Genomic DNA, 10,902 nt, shown 5'->3' with positions numbered 1-10,902 from the left:
TAATAATTAACGAGATATTAAATACTTAATGCTTATATTCTTAACATACAAGAAGCAATAAATTCCTCTTAACATTTTTATGTAAGAAATATATAACAATTATATGAATCTTTCAATCATGTATTATTTAAGTTTTCTGTCTTTTATTTTTATAGAGTCCGGTTTTGCAATCTGGAATGACTATTATTAAGATTCATTAACACGAACACACCTTTTTGCAAATACATGTAAACTAAGATGATAAGTTACCTGTGTATTTATTGTGCAGAGTTAGGTTTTTCTTGTCATTTTTCAAATCCCCATTACCGCTATATTACTTTAAGTTAAAATCGCGAGTAAAAGTCCCCCGCCACTTATGCATTTCATAATATACGGAAAATCTTTAAAAATGTAAGCAGTATCTCAAGCTTATTGAATCATATATGAAAAAAATACAATCGATCAATAACAGCAGGTTAATTGACTAATTGACATAACAAAAAATTACAAGGGTAATTCTCGGTACAAAACTTCAGATAAATCATGATCAATTCATTTTCTAAACTATCTTATGTTAATTTAATGATTTTTTAATAATTTAAAGAAAAAATTCTACAGGACAGCCAAATTTCTCTCCACGTGTATATTATAAATGAGAAAGTATACTGTATAAAATTTGAATTTTACAAGTAATCAATAACCAATATGATGAATAGGATTTTCGCTGGCTAGTTTTATCATATAATCGGCGAATAAAAAGTTTCTTTAATTTAAATTACAGACTGCGAACTATTTGCACAATTACAGGGTTTGTGGATCTGAACAGGAATAGGGTGTAAAAGAAATTAGTCACCACTTAATTACAAATTTATTGTAAAGAATCATTCATTTGTAAACTTTAACTTGGCCTTACAGATTACTCTGTAAATATGGTTTAATACTTGATTAATTATTAACGTCACTTTCTCTAATAATTATTATAATATTAATGATATAAAATTTTTGGTAAATAATGTATATAATGTCGATTTACCAAATATGATGACATTGAGTCATTACCAGTTGATTCCAACATGAAAAGTTGTTTTTTAATTCAAAAGATAATATAATATTGCGAGCAAATTTATTTATAAAATTGTGTATAGTAGCGCTAAGGTCACGGGGGCGCTACTAGATTTTCTAGTAGGGTACTAGTGGGGTCAGCCCGCCTACAATTGAATTGAAGAGCCCCTGCGGGACTCTATGCGATCCGAATATCATTTATATTTTTAAAAATCAAATTTTCATTTAAACATTTTAGGTAATTTTAACACCAACTACTGCTATGCTCTAACGAAATGACAAAAAAGGTATTAAAAAATTAAATATTAATTAATTGCGAGATTTTTAAGTAAATAAATGTAATAGACTGAAAATTTTCTTCGTATAATATTTCGTTTTTTCTCATTGTAGACTATTTTAAAACTTTTTACAGTGACGGAACATTTAATTTTTATGAGCATTGAAACCTAAGACTGAGCTGTACTTGAAATAAGTTCTTTAAATTCAACTGAAAAATATCTACCTGGTTTCGAAGAAAATATTCATTAGTGCCCTAAGCTAAGTTTACGAGAATAACGAGTTTAAATACTTATAAAAACATTATTTTTGCATACTGAAACCTTCAAAAGCCTCAAAATTATATTTGAGGCAATTTAAGATTTCACGAGTTCTCTGGTCGGGGCCCAATTAGACACAGATAGATCTTCTATACCTATACGAAGCATGGAATTCTTCACTAGAACCTGACAGGAAACCCATTAGGTTTTTCTAGACTAGATATTGCGACAGGGGCCCATCAGAACCCAACATTAAATAGAGAAAGATGGGGAAATTTCTGCACGGGATTATGTTATCTTATAAATTAAAAAACAATTTTTGGTGTTGGAATCAACTGGCAATGACGCACTGCTATAATATTTTTTTCAATCGATAATGATGCCATTATATGTAATTAATTACCAAACATTTTATATCATTACCATTATAACGATTATTTAAGCAAGGGACGTTTGCATCCAAATTAAAATCCTTAATATTAAGACAAATAATTAATTGATACGACGAATCTTGCCCGCTCTATGAGCTTCTCTAATAATAGCAAATAATAATTTTCTCACTACATAACAAATTATTTATTAATTTTAATTATTCTAATTCACAACCCTCTTTGGTCTATACATTGTAACGATTCTTCTGAAATTGAATTTAGTTGATTTAATCTTATGAATCGTCATTCACAAAAATATATAAATTCAAAGAAAATAATTGTGTATTATTTGGGAAACGCGTTTCTCATTTTTATTTTTCCCCAAATTTTGAACGACGAAATTTTATTCTTTTAGTTTGATATTTAGTCTGAAATAAGTGAATTCAGATGTCGAAAAGTTAAATTAATCAATTGGAACCCATGATATCTAATTTAAAAAAAACGTCCAAAAACTCAAAGTCCTTTATATCCACCACTTTTTCGAATTCTCAACAAGTGTTTGGTGAGATTTTGTTTTACCACTAAGCAACCATATGTCCTGAATTGAAACCAAATTCCATTCCGACCGAAAAATTTCCCCAAACAGATGACGTGGGCTCCACCAGGTATTGTTCAATCGCTTCTGAAAACACTTTTTATATCGTGAATGTGCCCTATAATACAGAATTTAATAAAATTCTGTCAACAAAGATAGGACAGTAGGGTCCACTTTTGTTTGACAAAAAAAAAACGAAAAAAAAAACAAGTTCCGCGGTTTATATTTTTCTTTAAAAAAGAAGATGTCGGCTTATCTTTGTTGTCGGCCCAGCTACAAGCTTCCCTACGTGTCTTTAGACATTCGAAATTTGAATTGAAAATTACCAAAAGATATTAAAAGGACATCTTTTTTTAAGAAATACTTTCCACCACCATAAGGCTTCTCAAATTTGCTGTCAAACTCGTTATTCATAGACTTTATTCGGTCTTTTCTCTTAATTTACTTACAATTATGTTTTTCGTGATGTTTGATTAGAAAAATTCGTAATTCAATATTTTTCATTATTTGAAGGCATAAAGAAATAGTTCTTTCTATTAAATTTTTCGAAATTATTTCGTCAATAATGTTTGTTCATGAAATTTTACAATTCAGTTTTTTTTTAATTTTGTAAAACTATATTGTGAAAAAATACCAAATAGAGATATTTAAGTGATTTTTAGTAAGAAACAATTGCTACCACATTAAGCATATGCTCATAAAGTACGTGTATTACCATTGTAATATTAATTTATGAAAAATAAAATTCAAGGTTCTGTACCAATTTATGGCTTGCTTAATCAATTAGTAAACCTTGCTACATGATTTAGTGATTTTCTAAATACCTGTCCTATCGAAATACACGATAAAAAAGTTCGAAAATGTCCTAAAAATAATGTAAACATATATTTCCGTAGCAAACACACAAACTTCATATGATTTGCCAATAATATAATTAATAAGGGCAGACTCACTAATTACACAGGAACACAAAAAAAAACTGTGCGGATCTGGTAACAAGAAAAAACGTATTACTATGGATTTTGGGGCGCTGAATTCAAATTACCTCAAAAAATGACGAAAAATCATGCACTGAGGCAAATAAATTTCAAAATAGTGCCAGTGATGCAAATTTTCACTTCAAAAACATGTCGATAACTGTGAAGGAACAACCTTTGCCTGATATCAACTTATTTAACATAACTTTACCGAACAGAATCTGACCTCACCTAACCTGAATTAACAGAAATGTATTGAACTACACGTAAAGCTCTGAAAGCATATTTTCCCAGTAGCAAATGTGTGCTACATCGAATGGGTCAACTCGAGCCTAACCTAGAAATAAATCTAACCTAGCCTAACCTAACCTAACCTAACCTCAGAAACACAATTAAACTGATTGTGTGGTACCGTTGTGTTTGCGGTACCATTTGAATCAGCTTGGGCTTAACCTGCAAAGAGGTCAAACCTATCCTAACCTAAGAAAACCTGACCTAACCTAACATAACCAAACCTAACTTAACTTCACGTAACACAATTAAACTAATTATGTTGTCCCGTTGTGTTTGCGGTACCGTTTTATTCAGCTTCGGCTAAACCTACATAGAGGTTTAACCTATTATAACCTAACAAAACCTGGCCTAATCTTACCTAGCCGAATGAAATTCAACCACACGTGTAGCTATGTGAGCGTATGGTTCTCAGTCTTAAACGTGTGCTATATTTAATAGGTGAACTCGATCTTAACCTACAAATGAATCTAACTTAACAGAAGCTAACGAAATTTTGCTTAATGCAACACAACTTAACTTAAGTGTTCCCGTTGTAACACAATAAAATTCATTTCATTGTACTACAGGTGGTTAAAAATTAAGACGCACATTATTCATTTGAAGAAACTTAGAACTACAAGTAGAATTGATCCCATTTCAATTAACCTGACAATGTTTGTATTAATTAAAATGTAGAACTGTAACTTAAACATGCAAATGAATAAGAGTTTTATTCAAAAATTTTTTCTCTCTGCTTTTCTTAGACTTAAGGGTTATATTTATACTATCTTTCGTGTTTACATTTTATCCTGCTTTTTATCGTAACTAAATTGATTTATAGACCTACTTTAGTCTATTTTCTGCCTGCTATAACGTGTCCTTTTTTTCGAAGGTACGATGCAAAGGGTTACGCGTACGTTTAAGACCTACATTCGTTTCCCTTTTCAACATCCAGTAATAATCAACCATCGTGACCTCGTCTCATCTACCCTGATATGGTCGTTCTATCACATTTATGACTTGATGAAAACGTACCCCTTGTTCTTCGCTGAAATCACCAACATTTTCTGGAAACTTATCCAGATTGGAATATAGAAAGTGAAGTTTTAAATTCATCAAGCAGCCTAACTTTTTGTAATTTCTTATCATTTTCGCAACAATATTCTCGTAGTCTGGACTCTTTTTGTTACCGAGGAAATTTGCGTTTACTGCTTTAAAACTTTCTCAAGCGTCCATTTCAATTTTTCGTCATATGGCTCACGAAATTAGTATCTCTTGTCAATATTCGAATCTGTGGTCCATTAAAGACTCCTTCTTTCAATTTAGCGTCTGAAACATTAGGGAATTTGAGGGATATATACTTATAGCATCGTCCATCTTTGTGTAACTTCTTGACAAATTACTTTATGAGCCCAAGCTTTATGTGGAGGGGTGGTAGTAAAATTTTTTCTGGATCAACGAGGCTTTGGTTGATGATATTATGAGAACCAAGTTTGAATGAATCCCTTAAAGGCCAATGTTTTTTGCTGTAATGATTGGCTCGATCTCTGCTATTTCACAGGCATATAAAGCATGGCTCTCTCGTGAAACCCGATTGTTGGCCTGATGTCATCGTTATGATTTTGAGATCACCACATATTTGCTCTAGAAGATTTCTTCTTTTTAGAAATGAAGCGGCAAATTCAGCGCCGTCTTTCGGTAATCCAAGATCTCTAATAAAATCATTCACTTCTAGTTGCGACACTAATATTGGAACCTTCAATTTCATTTTATGCACGCCACATTCGTCATCTTTTTCGTCATTTTCATCGGAATCATCAGAACTATTTTCTGTTTAATCACTGGTTTCACTACTGTCTCCATGACGTTGACTTTCAACTTCCATTCTATCATCTTCTAAAGCGGTTCAATCAATCTGGCGTGCATTTTTATTGATTTCAACTACACATGCGTGTTCACTTCATCGTCGATTGATCTTCTCAAACTGCTCACTTCATATTTACTGCAAATGTAACAGAATGAATCTGAGCTATTCTTGCAGGCATGCGATAGAGAAATGCTCGCGGTTTTTTTCCTCGTAGCATGAGACTGTACATTAACTGAGTGATCCATTGAGAAGAGCTACGGTTGCATGATGACGACGTCGTAGAGCACGCTTTCCCACTCTGACCAGACGCCGATACTGGGGTTTTCCCCTGCATCGTAATACACTTTTTACCTGTGTCTGCCATGACGGCATGAACACCGTTTATCCAGGGACTCAGCCAATGTGGATCCGTTGCCCACCGTCACCACGTGGAGGAGCCCTTGTTACAGACACAGGCGAATAATGCTAGCAACAAGCGGTTACGAAACTCCAGACATTTAGTGCTATTAATCTCAAAATATGAATGTACGCAAGATCAGGGTTGCCAGCGTAATCTGTTAGGTTAGGTCAGGTTTTGTTAGGTTAGGATAGGTTAAACCTCTATGTAGGTTAAGCCGAAGCTGAATGAAACGGTACCGCAAACACATCGGGACAGCACAATCAGTTTAATTGTGTTTTTTGAGGTTAGGTTAGGTTAGGCTAGGTTAGATTTATTTCTAGGTTAGGCTCGAGTTGACCTATTCGATGTAGCACACATTTGCTACTGGGAAAATATGCTTCCAGAGCTTTACGTGTAGTTCAATAAATTTCTGTTAATTCAGGCTAGGTGAGGTCAGGTTCTATTGGGTAAAGTTATGTTAAATAAGTTGATATCAGGCGAGGGTTGATCCTTCACAGTTGTAGACATGTTTTTGAAGTGAGAATTTGCATCACTGGCATTATTTTGAAATTTATTAGCCTCAGTGCATGTTTTTTCGTCATTTTTTGAGGTTATGGCTCAACCATGCCGTGATGAGTGATTTTTGGTACCGAATTTAAATTTAGCGCCCCAAAATCCATAGGAATACGTGCGTCTTGTTACCAGATCCGCACACTTTTTTTTGTGTGGCTGTGTTATTAAACGCTAATCTTCTTAACAAACCAGAAGCAATAATTTCATCTAAAATGGTTTCATGAAGAAATATACAGAACTCAAATAAATATCTTCCACTCTCATATTTTTTAACGTTTTAGTATTTCTGCATTTTGAGGATGTTGTGTTTTGCAAGAAGGAATGAAAAAGATTATTTTTCATTTTAAAAACGGTAAAATATATTTTTTTATAGTAAATGAAACCTGTTTAAGTCAATTTGCCTTAAAACTGCAGTATGTCATTATTATAAACTGCTTGGTTGCGTACATAATTCAATCATGGTAGTGTGTTCTTATCGACGTTAAGAGTTTGCCTTACTTGACATATATATATATATATATATATATATATATACATTCGGTTCGGTTTTGACTCCTCTAGAATCAAACCGAAGGGCCTATGACAAAGCCACCGAACGCGTCCTCGGGTTGCGGATAGAGGATCCCTGTACCAAGGGTTTCTGTTCAATATGGTTATAAAAATAAATAGGCAGTCGCGCACAATTGTCCAGGAGTGGTCCCGAAGGAATTAACCCCCAAACGGAGGTGTGAAAACCGTGCCGAAAGTTGAATGGCATCTGGGTGAGGTGTCTAGAACGATGACTCTGGGATATCGGGCGACATCTCAGAGTACGCAGCCTTATCCTTGCATGCGAGGCTCTACAAGGATGGACGAACCAGCAGTGCCGACCAATCTAGAGCTGGGGGAGCCAATGTAAATGGATTCAATGCGATGGATCAGCGTGATCTCGCAACCTTTGGGTGGACGGAACGACTGAATCACGACTTGCTAGAGTGCTACGATGCGAGTGTGGCCCCTGAACGGGGTTACATGGCACGGCTGCATGCTCTGTGGTGCGAGAAACACCCGGAGCTATCGCACTTTTCGCAGGAACGTCTGCGAAACCATGCTGAACTACTCCGTAAAAGGGGCTATGTAAGCAGAACGCCTACTCTACCGCAGCTAGAACAAGCCGGCAACAGAGAAAGAGAGGCGACACTAAGACCAACCGCGGGTAGACATCCAATAGATGAAGAGCGATGCCTTACGACCCGGAGTAACATCAACAACAAGGTTTCTCTCAAGCCTGAAGATCTGGCTGAAATGGATGACGAGCTTCCTGGACATTTTTCTAAAGAATCCGACCTCTGAGCTATCAATTATTGTGTGTATAATACAGCGAGAGCTTTGGTTGATGCGAACCGTAAAACAAAACCAACGGCTGATCATAAGACCAAAAGACGAATGCATCAATTTGCTATAAAGATAGACTGGGCAGGACAGTACGCATCCCGCATTCAGTGTGTGATTGACTACATCACATCTGGCAGGAAGTCTACCGCCAAAGTTCGAAAGTTCGCGCGCGAACTCCGGACCCGTTATCACACACTTAACAAGTCGAAGCTGCAGACCATCAGACAGCATATTGTTCAGAGAATAAGGATACTATCTAACGCTAGGAAAAGTCTAGAGCGAAGGGAGAGGTGGGTTAGAGAAAATCAACAGTTTCTCTCTGACCCATCTCGATTCTTCCAAGACCCTCCAGTTACTGTCGAACACCCACCCAAACCAGAGGAGGTCGAAGTATTTTGGAGAGAAGTCTAAGAAGTTCAGCATAGACTGGACGAAGGCTCAGAAAATATAAAGAGCTTCAAGGAGTTATGTGTTGCTCTCATAACACCTGATAAAGAATGCCCATTCATCACTACCGAGGAGGTGAAGAAAGTATTAAGATGGATGAAGAACTATTCCGTACCGGGACCAGATTGTATCAAAACCTTCTGGTGGAAGAAGTTTTCTTCAACCCATGAGCATTTGGCCCGTATTTTCACCTAATATTTAAAGTCGAAATAGCCAATTCCAGAGTGGTTGGTGGAACGGCGCACAATAATTCTGCCGAAAATAGGCAACTTAGCTGACCCGAAGAATTACAGGCCAATAACTTGTCTGAACACGCTTTATAAGATATTCACAGCTATCCTAAATGATAGGATTGTTCGGGCAATTGAACCTGTGTGACAAGAAATGTATGAACAACGAGGTTCAAAGATAGGTGTAGCCGGATGTCGGGAGAACCTGCTCATCGGTAGATGTGTCTTCAAAGATGCAGCATTCTACCAGCGTGACCTATCGATGGCCTGGTTTGATTATCGGAAAGCTTTCGATTCGACATCCCATAGACTTATCATCTGTCTTTTGAAAATCTTAAAGGTTCATCCGCAAATAGTTGGGTGCACAGAGAGATTGATGCCGCTTTAGAAAACCAGATTTACTATTTCATCTGGAAAAAATCGTGTGACAACTAACAAGGTCACCTTTCAGAGAGGTGTCTTTCGGGGCGACACCATGGACCACTTCTCTTTTGCCTTACATTATTGCCACTATCTCTAGCACTTCGCCATTTCGACGGGTACTTGTGCGGCAAACCTGCAAATCGAAAGTACAAGGTCACTCATGTATTTCACATGGACGATCTTAAGATCTATGCTAAAAACAGAGAGAAACTGCATCTAGCTCTGGGGATTGTCGAACGATATACGAAGGAAATTGGAATGGAATTTGTGTCAGACAAATGCGCCAAGGTTTATTTGAAGCGAGGAAAACTTAATGGAATTCCTGAAGATCCTGAGCTCGTTGATAGAAGCGCCATGCGACACCTTTGCTCTGGAGAGACTTTTGCATACCTGGGCGTGCCACAGATCCGCAAACAGGCTGTGAGATCTATAAAGGATACTCTCCGAAGCAGATACAAACGTCTTATCCGACAGATTTGGTCTTCCGAACTGTCGGCGAGGAACAAAGTATCTGCAACGAACATGCTTCCCGTCCCGGTACTACTCTATTCATTTGGAGTAGTTCAATGGTCGAAGAACGAGCTCAGATCTTTTGATAAAAAGACAAGAAAGGTTATGCACATGAACAAAAGCATGCATCTTAAGTTTTTCGTTCCGCAACTGTACATCTCACGCCGTCAAGGGGTTCGCGGAATATTGAGTCTTGAATGTCTTCACAACAGGATTATTCTGGGTACAGCACATAGAGTTGCAAATGGAAGAGACCCTCTTCTTAAAATTGTCAGGAATCACGAAGAAGTGGGCAAAGGAGCGTTTCTGTACAAAGCAGCGGAGGAGACTGCTGAAGCACTCGGACTTGAATTCAGTATTAGGGGTGAGAAAAATGCATCAAATCTTATCTATCTCGAGTGCTCACTCCTGAAAGCCCGAATTAAGAAAGCACAAGAGAAAAACTTTTCTGAACAGCTCCTCGATTAGAGGATGCACGGTATCTTCCACAGAAATGGGAAGGATCAGTCAATGTCTTGTGAGCTAACGTTTGCTTTCCTTAAATCGCCCGGATTGAAGTCTGGTACGAAGGGTTTCATTTTTGCATGCCAAGACGGTGTCATTTCCACCTTAACAGAACGTCGCCACATTTTGAGCCAAGACATTCCCGATGATAGCTGCAGGGCGTGCCATGCGCACCCCGAGCATTTAGCTCACATACTATCTAGTTGTCCAACTCATGCGGGAACGACCTACATTCAAAGGCACAACGCGGCACTAAGAGTGCTTTATTACCATCTCTGTCACTCCTACGGCATTAACCTTAATATCGCTCCTCTAAATGCTCTTAGGGAAATTGAGTCAATTGTCGAGAATGGGAAGTGCCGCATATACTGGAACTTTATATTTTCGACAATTGTTTCTGTTGCTCACTCGAGGCCTGACATGGTTCTTCTTGACTTCAAGAAGCGAACCATGTTTGTTATCGAATTTTCGGCAACAGCTGACAAAAACATCATAACCAAGGAGAATGAAAAGAAAGATAGGTATCGAGACCTTATAAGGGAGTTGCAACGATTGTACCCGGAATATTCTGTTAAATTGATCGTCCTTATCATTGGCGCTCTTGGAGGTGCCAAGCTTTCACTTGCTAATGGCCTAAAAAGCATCGCTGCGTGTCAACATTATGCTAGAACACTTGCGGGAAAAATGCAGAAGGCGGTTATCCTTGGGTCGCTCCGTGTTCTTAGGGCCCACGAGGCTTTTGCTGGATCGTCGTATTGATTCCTTTACAGACTGTAACCACCTATCTCACGGTTGTGAGACG

Source organism: Belonocnema kinseyi, chromosome 2, assembly GCF_010883055.1.
Source record: "Belonocnema kinseyi isolate 2016_QV_RU_SX_M_011 chromosome 2, B_treatae_v1, whole genome shotgun sequence".
Classification (NCBI taxonomy): Eukaryota; Metazoa; Arthropoda; class Insecta; order Hymenoptera; family Cynipidae; genus Belonocnema; species Belonocnema kinseyi.
Note: the sequence above shows the minus strand (reverse complement) of the source record.